We start from the raw sequence: 12,890 nt of genomic DNA, 5'->3' as shown, positions 1-12,890 counted from the left end.
CTCCTTATCATTGTTACTCTAAACACTCATTGAGTGCATGTTCAAGCACTGACCTAAGGAGTCAAACATGTGCTATTCCAGTAAGCCTCCAAAACATTGTAGGTATGTAGGTACTCTTTTCTAGAAGATGATGAGATGAGAAATGACTTGCCATGACTTTTCAATCTTAGGTTTTCCAGGTTATGCCTATATGATGTTGTGTTGGTGTTGTTCCATTTTAGTAACCTTAGTTTCCTCATCTACAAAATGGGATTAATTACAATATGCATGATGTTCATTTTTCAGTAGCTTCAACAGGAAGTATTGCCTGGAGGAGGCCCTGATGAGGAACATGAGAAGGGTTTAAATGAGACCAAATATGAGCCACTTATTATAGTTGCTTGCACAGAGTGCATGTTCAACAAACCATCATAAATTTGATTAGTACTATTGCCAATGCTACTGCTGTAGAAAATCCCTGTCTCTGCTCCATCACCCAAGAAAGACGAAGTGCAGTCTGTGGAAAATGGTTGGAAGCACTAATTTGCCAACTCCTCTTACAGCAATCTTTAAGAAGAATCTTTTTTTTTTAAAGAAAGAGTGAGAGAGAATGAGAGAGAGGGAGAATTTTAATATTTATTTTTTAGTATTTGGCGGACACAACATCTTTGTCTGTATATGGTGCTGAGGATCGAACCCGGGCCGCACGCATGCCAGGCGAGCGCGCTACCGCTTGAGCCACATCCCCAGCCCCTTTAAGAAGAATCTTGACAGACATACTTCTTTCCACTTAACAAATTTTGCTTCCACTTCAGCAGTTTAGAACTTGTCGCCTAGACCACAATTATGTGATTTCCAAAAACTAAATCTTCCCTGTGGTTGCCCTGGATCATGCACAGCTCTCTGCCATGGGAGTAAAGGAACATTCATCAAACATTCATTACCATTCTACAATCCAGGAGTGTATATATATATATATATATATATATATATATATATATATATATATATATATATATATATATATTTTAGGAAACAAACCACCAGAAGGTAAACCCTGGATTCTTCCTTTTTCAATCTTTGTGACCTTTAGCAATGCATTCAATCACCTGCACCAATTTTATCTTCTGTCATGTGTGGTGGGATCTGCTGTGGGGATTGGCTCACGAAGATCTCATAGAAGAACACATGATGTCTTACCTGACACATTGGAGGGACAGTGCCAATAAACAATAGTTCCCTTCCTTGGTTCTCTTACTGAGCTTTGTGTCTCTTGGTTTCACTTACCAGATGGTGAAGACCAAATCTCTGCTTAAATCGCCCTTGCCTCAAATGTCCTTCATCTGATTACTCAGCTTCAAAGGACAGAGGTAGTAATTTTATGGAACCAGAGGGAAAGTTCCTGGTCACAGTTTCATTTTGGAAGGTGACTTCCTTATTATATAGAAATTTGCCACATTTCTATTGGGTTGGAGCTTAAGGACACTTACTGAGTGTCCACTTGAGATAGTCCCTGTGCCCTCTCTTGTCCCCGTGTGTTTCCCGCAGTCCAGCAATCCTGCCTCAGCTCCTCCCATTCACAGAAGCACATAAACCCTCCAGGATAACCCCCTCCTCTGCCTTTTGCACAAGGAAGGCACTGCTCCACTCTGCAGAGCCCCTACTTCAGTTCTCACTCTTCAAAGTAGCTCTGCAACTAAGAGCCCTCCTCTTAGGAGTGTGCACTCCTTAATGGTCTGTAGTCAAGTGGAAGGAACTATTGTTTAATGCTCCCCAAAGACTTTTAAATTCCCCTTTCTCTGTTCTAGCAGGCCTCAGTGTTGGATTTATTGTCAGCCTGTCAGAGGATCTTAGGGGGTGTTCCCTGAAAGGAGGAGCAGCTGAAATTATGAAGAGGAGATGGACTGAGGGCCAGGGAGTGCTGGATCAGTGAGAAAAAGGTGCAAGAAACCAGGGGGATTCACTCGGAAATAATAAAGTCGGGGGCTTTCTATATTGCAGTCTGTATGGGCTTTAGCATCAAATGGACTTGGGTTGGAGTCCCAGCCTTCCCTTACTCTACCTGTTTGATTCTGAGAAAGTTACCTAATGTCTCTGGATCTCTGAATTCTTATCTATGACTATAAAACATAAACCACATATAATTATGCAGGTTGTCTTCTGTAATTTTAATTCTGTTAAGTTTTTAGTTTGGTAAAAGGTACATTACATGAAATTTCCCTTCTTAAATCATTTCAGGTGTATAGTTCAGTTTTTTAAATTCATATTGTTTTAAAACAACCTCCAGAGCATCTTGTAAGACTGAAACTCTGTACCCATGCAACAACTCCCCCTTGCTCCCTCCTCCCAGTTCCTGGCAACCACCATTCAACTTTCTTTCACTATGAATTTGTAGAAAGTGTAGGATTTTACTATTATCTCCCTGTGTCCAGATGCCATCACAATACCTAGAATGGGTGGTTTATAGACAACAGAAATTTACTCCTTACAGTTCTTGAGACTGAGAAGGCCATGATCAAGGAAGGCATCAGTGTAACAGTGGGCCCTTTACCTTCTGAATGTAGCCCTCATTGCTCTAAGGGTTATTTTTTAACATGCCTTTTCCCCCCTCTCTTCTCCCTTCTCCCCCTCCCTAACAACATTAGGGAGACAGTCTGTGTCATCTTTTCTTCCCCTAGTTAACTGCCTTTGAACACAACCACTACAGGAGGGAGATGCTTGCTGAGGATCTGGGAAGTGAATATCTCCAAAATTAACAAGTGAATCCTAACAGGCCATCAGGGCCCCCTGGGACCCCCTACCAGAGCACACCTGGAATGTAATCCTTGATGAGTTCCTTTAAAAGCCCCTGTCTCTCCTGATCCAGAGAGTCACAGTCTTTGGGACAGGAGTCCCCTGTGTTTCTGGTTTGCTAGGAAAGCAATACAATTTCTTTTTCCTTTTTCTCAAAACCATGTCCTCATTATTAAATTGGCACTGATTGGCATTGGCGACAGGGATCAATCTTTCAGTTGCTTCAGGAGATCTGGTGTTGTTTTAGGACCTGCTTTCTGGTTCAAGGATGGCACCTTCTCACTGTATCCTCACATAGTGAAAGGGAAAATCTTATGATTTGTACAGGCATTAATGAGAACAGTACCCTCATAAACTAATAACCTGTCCAATGTCCCTACTTCCTAATGCTATCACTTTGTGGGTTAGTATTTCAACATATGAATTTCAGAAGTGGGCCAGAAACATTTGGCCTGGAGACCTGCTGGTCTCTCCCTGTTCTCTCATGGAGAGCTAGGAGACAACTTACCGGCCCCTGAGATGGGGACGTACTGGTTTCCCTGTTCTTTCCTTGAGAAGATAAAGGGACATGCCGGTTTCCCTGTTTGCCCTCTGAGAGATAGGAAAACTGCCTGTCTCTGTTCCCAAGAAACCAACTCGCCTTCCACAAGATGAGGGGATACTTGCTATGTCAGTCCAGACTAAACCTGCCCCTAGCACGCGGCCATGATTCTAGCCTATAAAAGGTAACAGTCAAGGGGTTGTTGTGCTGCTTGCTCTCCCTAGCTTGCTGCTGCTGTCCCTGTCTTTGTGCAGAGCAGCCTTGTCGGGCTCCTGACAATAAACCAGAGTCTTATCCCAGGTGTGTGAGATCAATCCTGTGCCACTTCTCTTCTTTCAGTTTTGTTTTGGTTAGGTGAAGCTATTTGCTGAAATAAAGTCATCAAGCCATGGTCACATACAGCATCAAGAAAATAATGACTTTGGAGGTGATAATGAATGGCCTAAATCTGGTAATTCATTGATTGATGCGATATTCAAAGGTGCCTAGCAGGATTTCTAAAGACCAGGGTCTTTGCTCTGAATGTTCTCAATGTGTCTTGGCAGAGTCAGACATGTTTGTTTAATCTACATGTTTTATTAAGGACACTGTGTGTCAGACAATGTTCTGGATATTTGGGATACAGCAGTGCACAAAACAAAGATCTCTGTCCCAGAAGAGCTTCCATTCCCTCAAGGGTGGTAATGGGAGAAGCATAATAACTTGTGGTTCATTTGTTGTGGTGAGTTGCCTAATCTCTGTCAATCTCATTGGGGGCACGAATACCCCCATGCCTCCTTCTTACCTCCTGTATTTTTATTCCCCACTCCAGCAAGGCCAAACAGGGGCATTAGGATTGAAGAGGCTTCGTCTGATCTGGTTCTGATGAAGTTACTTCACCACAAGGCAGCCATGATGTGCCATGGCAACACAGCCATGGGATTGTGAGGTAGACCCATGATGTCAGTGGGTCCTGGGGGATTCATGACCATTGAGGGCCATGGTGACTGTCGTCCCTTTATCAACACCCCAGCCAACCATCAGCCTTACCACCAAGTTACCCTGTGAGTCACTTGATTCATTTTAAACTCTCTTGTAGAGTGGTAAGTAACTTATAATTTTCTTCTATAAAGCACTATAGATTTCATTTTAGGATTTTTCACTGTTATAAAATATTTTCCCACTGAGTCTCCTGTTATCCTAGGCAAATGATCCTTACAGGCTACACAAAAATCCTCATCCCTTTTATATATTTTATTTAGAGACAGGGAACAGGGTCTCACTGAGTTGTGTATAGCCTTGCTGAGTTGCTGAGGCTGGCTTTGAATTCGCAATTCTCCTGCCTCAGCCTCCTGAGCTGCTGGGATTACAGGCATGCCCCACTGCACCCAGCCAGTGACTCAATTTTTATTTTACACAGATTTTAACGTGGGAATTTTGTTGAGAAATTTCTTTCCTTATTGCTCTTCTAGATGTCCTCTAAAAAATATTTGCTTTTAAAGTTATTATACTTTAAAAAGAATGGGAGGGGCTGAGGTTGTCGCTCAGCAGTAGAGCGCTGCTCACCTAGCAGGTGTGAGGTGCTGGGTTCAAACCTTAGCACCACATAAAAATAAATAAAAATAAAATAAAGTTATTGTGTCCAACTACAACTTAAAAAATAAAATAAAAAGAATGGGAAAATAAGAGAATTTAACAAAACATGCTGGGAAAAATTTTATATAAAGTATAATTTGAGTGTTGTAAGGTATGCGTAAGTATATATATATATATATATATATATATATATATATATATACCCATATAAAAATAGAGAAAAGATTATATAGATGTATATCAAAAATTTATAGTGTTTGTGTCTGAGATATTTTCTTCTTTATGTATTTGCAGTTATAAGATACCCTGAGTAGTATTCTACCTCTGTGACAAAAAATGGCTAATTAAACAACATTAAAGATTATTCAAGCAAAATAATATTTCATATGATATAACGCATCCGTTGTAGAGTGAATACATCAATAATTTAAAAATTATACTTCTAATTACCTTTAAGTGAGCCAAAAGTAACTTTTTCCATTCAGAGTGTTTTAATGACTCCCCCATATTCTAACAAGTAAAACTTTATGTTTTTCATTTGTGAATTCTTCATCAGCTTTAACCTCTGTTGAACAGGAAACCGGTCAGTGATTCATATCTGACTATGAGTTCCATCCCAATATTTGTGTTTCAGTTATAATAATTTTCCTTTCAGTTATAATATTCTCCCTTTATTACTTGTAATAAGTGAAAGAAAATTCGTAGTCTGAGGTGCTAAATTAGGGCTTTGTCACTTATTGGCTATATTAACCTTGGTCCATTTACTTTCATTTGCTGAGCCTTAGCTTTGTTCTAATTTAACTGGGCCTAGTAATTCTTAGTATAGTTTGGGGAGTTCAACATTAAGTAATTAGAAAAAACAATCATTTTCATTATTCTTGGTTGTTTTTTAGTAGAAGGGAAAGGTCATATTATAGTGATAACCCTCATATTTCAGGGTATTATATAACCCTTTTTAATACATATAACTGAACATGGAGAGGCTGGGAATTTGAAACACTTAGAAAGAAAACCTGACTTGGCAAGGGGTCAGGGAGGGACCTATAAAGGAATCCTTATCCTGCTTTCTGCCTCAGGGCTCTTCTCCAAGCTGGGGGTGGGGGGTGAATGTTCTAAGGTGGCACTTTTCTGGAGAGTGAGAGGCACCTGCTCAGAAGACAAGGACTGCCAGGAGCTTGGTCTGAACTTCGAGGTGGGTGGTGGAGAACACGTTCAAGTAATGCCCCCTCTCTGTTTCAGCAGTGAGCACTGATCCCTCATTGGTAACCTCTGGCCTTACACAACAAGGAAGACAGCAATAATTCTCTGAGCACCTTCTCTGCACCAGACACTTCTTTCCCACCAAGTTCAAATTTTTATTGAGGGTCATTTATGTGATAGGCAAGTTCTGTGGGTACAAACTACTGTATTCTGAAATGCAACTACAACTTTAAACTAAGCAACATTTCTCATAGGATGGCACTGTTCCCAGGGGCAAAGGATTCCTCTGATGGCTGATTTTGTTCTCTTTGTTCCATCTATCCTTTATTACCTCTTCCTCTTGTTCTGCTTTTGTTGTTGTTGTTGTATTTTGTGGTTTCATTTTATTTTCTGTTATTTAGTGTTTGCTCTTGGGACTGTAGCTCAGTGGTAGAGTGCTTGCCTAGCATGTGTAAGGCACTGGGTTCAATTTTCAGCACCACATAAAAATAACTAACTGGGGCTGGGATTGTGGCTCAGTGGTAGAGCGCTTGCCTAGCACGGGCGGGACCCAGGTTCGATCCTTAGCGCCACATAAAAAAAAATAAAGGCATTGTGTTGTGTCCATCTACACCTAAAAAAATAAATGTTAAAAAATTAACTAACTAACTAAATAAAGGTCCATCGACAACTAAAAATAAATACTTTAAAAATATAATTTCAAGGGCTTGAGATATAGCTCAACTGGAAGAGTGCCCTAAATTCAATCCCCAGCGCGTGCGCACACACACACACACACACACACACACATATATATATATATAATTTCAGTCTATCCCTTATACTTTTTTTTTTTTGAGTACAAGGGATTTAACTCAGGGGCACTCTACCATTGAGTCACATCCCCAGCCCTATTTTGTATTTTATTTAGACACAGGGTCTCACTGAGTTGCTTAGTGCCTTGCTGTTGCTGAGGTTGGCTTTGAACTTGTGATCCTCCCGCCTCAGCCTCCTAAGACACTGGGATTACAGGCATGTGCCATCACACCTGGTTATCCCATATACTTTTAAGTAGTGTTATATGACTTAATGTATACCATGAGATCATTACAGTGTCCTCCATTTGCCTCTTCCCAATATTTGTATTATTTTTAGTTCATTCTACATTTACATATTGTAAAATCCTTATGCAACATTATTGTTATATGTTATTATCAACCAAAGAGTTTAAGTAGTAGGAAAGTAACCTTAAGCCTTTACCCATGCACTTACTATTTCTGTTGCTCTTCATTCCATTGTATATTTCTGAATGGCATCATTTTCCTTCTACCTGACAGATTTCCAAAACCATTTCTTATAGTATGGTTCTGTTGGTAATGAATTCTCTCAATTTTATATGTCTGACAAAGAGTTTAATGTCTAACAGAAATTTGATTTTGTATTGTTTTAAAAAAATTTTTTTCACTGCATATAGAATTCTAGGGTTGTAGGCATTTTTTCCTTACATACTTTAAAGATGTCCCTATGTGTCTTCACTTGCATTATTCAGGGAAGAAATTATTTCCCTGTAATTAAAGAGTCTTGTTTGTCTCTGAGAGTTTTTAGGATTTTTCTCTATTCACTGGTTTTGAGCTATTTGAATATCTTGGGCTTAGGATGATAGTTTTCTTCATGTTACTCATGGTTAGGCTTTGTTAAGCTTCTTGAATCTGTGTTTATAGTTTTCAACCTGAAAAAATTGGGAGCCATTATTTATTCATATAATTTTTCTCTCCTCACATCCTGCTCTCAAGGAACAAAGAGGGACCAGAAGTGAATCCCTCAACAGGACTAGGGTAACTTGGTTAAAATAGATTCCTGGTACAGAGAAAACATGATTAATATTAGCTTAACCTGTGATGACAAAATATCTTATATAACAAAACGTTCATTGGGCTGGGGCTGTGGCTCATTGGTAGAGCACTTGCCTAGCATGTGTGGGGCACTGGTTCGATCCTCAGCACCACATATAAATAAATAAAATAAAGGTATAAAAAATACAACCAAAACATTTAAATAAGTTCATATGTGTAGTGGTTCCAGCACAATTAATTTAGTAGCTCTATAGTTTGACAAAATAACAAAACTCCATATTTCTGGGCTTCCATCCTTACTGGATAGGTTTCTTCTCAGTCCAATTTTCCTTTTATTACCAAAGCTGTAGTCATAGTTTCATATACTATGTCCAGAAAAAAGGACATCCAATGGAAAATAAGGGACTGCCCTGTGTGAATTCTGTTATGAGGAAGGAAATCTTTCCTGGAAACAGCCCTTAGATTGCATTTCTACTTAGCTCTTTCTGAACTTGTAGACAACAATGATCTATTTGTGAAATTTAAAGCAAATCTCCAACTTATTCCATTCAGTAAAAACTTAAGTTTATTGTATGTTTTTATCCAATTTTAACCCTTGATGGGTAAGCAGCAATTCCTTTTATGGTTTCATGCTTGATTACTACCCTCTCTAATGTCTGATATTTAACTATGTGACTGGTTATGTAAGAGAGTCCCCTAGATTCTGTTAGGTCCACAAACTCAGGGAAGGAAAAGATATGCATAATCCCTTCCCTTAAGGAGCTCCTTAAGAAAAAATTAATAAAAGAGGCACTGATGAGGAACTGTGATGAGTGCTTTCTAATAGAGAGAATATCATTGTATGGCTCTGCTGCACATATCAGGAAATAACCCAATCTTAGAGGTACAAACAAAACATCTTAGATAATTGTAAGTATAATCTGAGATGAAGGTAAGTAGCAGTTAGCCAGATGGAAGGGGAAGGAAAGCATCCCAGAGGAGAGAGCAGCATACCAGGGTATGTAAATCACTTGAAACAGGTGAGCTCCATTGAATATGTATTAGGTTAGTTAGTTAATCTTTTGTAATGACAAACAGCTATTGGAAGAATATCCCCTTAAGTCTCAGGTCAGTACTGAAGGGTTATTTGTGCATGCAACAGTCCATAACATTTCCTCAGTCTTTCCTAGATACTGTGTTTTATTAAAATGTTATGCTTCCTGAGTCTTCTAGAATCAGCCATTTCTCCTAAAGCCCTAGTTCTTTTCAATGAAATTTTGGTAGAAAAAATTTGGCTGTGGGGCTGGGATTGTGGCTCAGTGGTAGAGTGCTTGCCTAGCATGTGTGAGGCACTGGGTTTGATCCCTGGCACCACATAAAAATAGAAACAAATAAAATAAAAGTATTGTGTCCATCTATGACTAAAAATTATTTTTAAAAATCTGGCTGCTGGGTGTACTTGTTCTAGCTAATGATGCAAAATTCCTAATACCTTAATAATGGGATAATTACTGGAACTTTGGCTTCTGTGCCTACAACAGAGCCTGAACAAAGGATGTCACTTTAATATGACTTCCACTGTATGTTTTATCCTTAACTCAGTTACTGGTAAAACTTCCGATTGAGGCATATAAAAACTTAAAAAATGTTTATGTGACCCTCCCTGATCTTTCCCCTCCACCATTTTTTGCAGTTGGGCAACTTTTGGCTGCAGTCCTTATTTCACTAATTTCAAGTAATTTGAGAACCTGGAGGTTCAAATTTCTGTCCAGACCTGAAGATCCAAGAGGACCTTTAGCCAGACAACTCCATGGATCCCCTACAGAATGATGTCCCAACTTCAAATTCTGATTCATCTCCGATTCCAGCTGAAAAAATACCCAGAAAAGTTAGGTCAACCTCCCAGCCACCATCATTCTGTGAACTACAAAACCTGGACCTCATTGATTTCACCCCTGGTCCTGTTAGCAACTATTTCACCCCTCTACCAGAGGAGTTGCTCCACTTCCAGTACAGGGATGAGACAACTGAAGAAGAGAGGCAGTGGGAAAGGTCAGCATTCCCCCAGAGGAAAAAGACGTTCATGGGGAACATAAGACAGAAAGCCCTCAAAAACATGGCACCTTATCAAGTTGAAAGGGAAGGGAAGACCTCTTTATCTCATGGTAAAGACCAGAATGGATGTAAATGCCATTACTGCCAGATTGAGAGGGAAGATATTTCTAAGAACCCGAAAGAGGAGATTCCATCCCCTTGGAAAGTGGTGGTACAAGGTCTAAGCTGCTTGACCCTCAGCCCTGCTATCACACAGACCTCCCCTCTAACAGAAAAGCTGCCCCAGAAGAAGTAAAGAAAGAAGAAACATCTCAAATGGCAAAAGAAGGCAAAATCATTTTTCAGTTTCTCCTAAAATAATGGTTGAAATAAATCTTAGGGTTTCTGCATTGTGAGATCACAATCAGTTCAGATGTGTGGATACACAGTTCTTTGAGTGGAAATTTTGGGGAAACAACTAGAAATATAGGTCATTAGAAACTTAAAGGTTCAGTGTTTTGACAAAAAATCTCATTTGTACCTGGTTAGATCCAATTCTAAGAAAGTAACACACATCCTGCAATGATTTTAGAGTCAATGTTGGTTAAGTTGGGCAGAGTTACTCTGTGGTAAGGAAGGTGGGTGAACAATAGTTCTTAATGCCCCATTATTTGGTTTGCGAACACAATCTGATTTTTTCTCCTGTATCTCTTTCTTTTGCTTTATCCTTTTTCTATTAAGGTGTAAATAGTGCTGAGTTTGAAGTGCTTTCATTCTGTTTTATGGACAGGAAAAAGCACTGTTTAGTAAATGTATGAATGTTTTGGATACCTGAAATTAATGAGAAGATGAGATCCACTTTAAGGTTTTGATTTAAAGAATGTGTAGTGGTAAGGGATATGTGACTAGAACTTCTGGACTTCTCATTGAATTGTTTGGTTAAAGTATTATACTTAAAACAGAGCAAGAGTACAAAAGGATATTTATACTCCTTAACCATTCAGTATTAATTACTCATGTCTGCACTCAATTGTCTGCACCAAAAACCTGAGTATATTTTAAAAACTATTATTCAATGACAGATATTTTTTTTCAATATTGTCTGTATCATATTTTCTCAAGGAGCACTGCAGCTATTGATTTAGATAGGGGTATAGGAAAGGGAACTTTGAGTGCATTTGCACCATTATTTTAGTTACCATAGTCAGGATTGATGTGGAACAGTCTTTGAATACACAAATTCCCTCCCTGGGATAGCCATTCAATCAGAATAGCCTGCCCACAGTGTTAGCATATGCATGCAGCTGTCACAGATTGGGTGTTGTAAAATTCACAACACACCCTTCAGGGTTTGATTGTGAACAACAATCCCATGCCACATATAGGGGAACACAAACCATCATATTGTTTACACTTTTCCCAAGTTGGTGACAGCTATTAGATTCATGTATCTAGTAAATATGAAAATGATATGAAACCAATTGTATTAATTTAATTCCTGTAGAACCTTGTGAGAGTTACTCTATCACAGATCATTGCATTCTGCTGCGAGGAAAGCAAATTTGGCTGTGAGATAATTTCTTTTCTTATGCAACTTTCAGTGGTGTGATACACCAAAAATCCATGCTGTTCTCACACATGGAAATGACTTCAGGACATATGAAATAATATGGACAGCATCCCAAGGTTGTAATTTCATTAGAGATTCTGGAAGTGGAAGTTACCCTGTGTGGCTTATGCCACAATTCATGAAGACTTTGTACAAAATGGGAGGTTTATGTTTGGAATTTCATGTCCTAGTTTGGTGTTGTAAATTGGGGTGTGTTTTTAAATAGTAGTTTCTTCTGATCAGCAATCTATTCTAAGTATCTATATGTACCTATAGATTTAGAAATAGAAGTAAGCCATAACTGATCAAAATCAGAGGATGGATGGATGTCATCAGTTATCAGTCAGGGTCCTCCAAAAAACAGAACAAAGGGTGTGTGTGTGTGTGTGTGTGTGTGTGTGTGTGTGTGTATGTGTGTGTGTGTGTGTGTGTGTGTGTGTATCCAGAGAAAGAGAGGGAGAGATATTATTTTAAGAAATTGGTCCATGTGGGGCTGGAATTGTAGCTCAGTGGTAGTGCACTTGCCTAGCATGTGTGAGGCACTGGGTTCAATTCTCAGCACCACATATAAATAAATGAATAAAATTAAAGATATTGTGTTCATCTACAACTAAAAATAAATAAATAATTAAAGAAAGAAAGAAAGAAAGAAAGAAAGAAATTGGTTTATGTGCATGTAAAAGTTATCAAGTCCAAATACTGCAGTGTAGGTAAGCAGGTTGGAAAACCAGGTAAGGATTGGTTATTCAGCTCAAGTCTGAAGACCTTGAAGAGTCAGAAGTCTTTCTCTGAGGGACCTCACTCTGTATTCCCTTAAGGTCTTTGATTTACTGGGTGAGGAGCATAATATGCTCTAATGAAAATCTACTGATTTAAATGTTAATCTGATCTAAAAATTAGGTTCCCAGCCACAACTAATATGACATTTGATCAAAAATCTTTATAGCACGGCCAAGTCAAGTGGACATACAATTAATATCACTAGTCTGTCCTTTGTCAACTTGACAGTCAAATATGTTTCTTTAAACCATTCTTAATATCTGAATAAAGACAATAACAAGCTTATGCTTCTGTGTAAGAAAATGTAACTATCCTGTTTTAAACCAAAAATACACTTATCATTCCCCAGAGCAGGATGCACTTAGATGATGTTCACACATTTCCTTGATATCCTGTAATTTAAGGAGTACAATTCATATGTATGGGGATAAAAGAGAGAAAACAAAGACATTTGCTTAATATATGTATATACACATACACACTTTTTAACAAGGAAGAAATACTCATGACAATTGAGATAGTCAGGCTTTTTTTTTTGGTCTCTGTGACTGAAATATATCACAATAAC

This window comes from Urocitellus parryii, chromosome X, assembly GCF_045843805.1.
Source record: "Urocitellus parryii isolate mUroPar1 chromosome X, mUroPar1.hap1, whole genome shotgun sequence".
NCBI classification, from domain to species: Eukaryota; Metazoa; Chordata; class Mammalia; order Rodentia; family Sciuridae; genus Urocitellus; species Urocitellus parryii.
The sequence above is the reverse complement of the archived record's forward strand: the minus strand, read 5'-3'. Positions refer to the sequence as shown.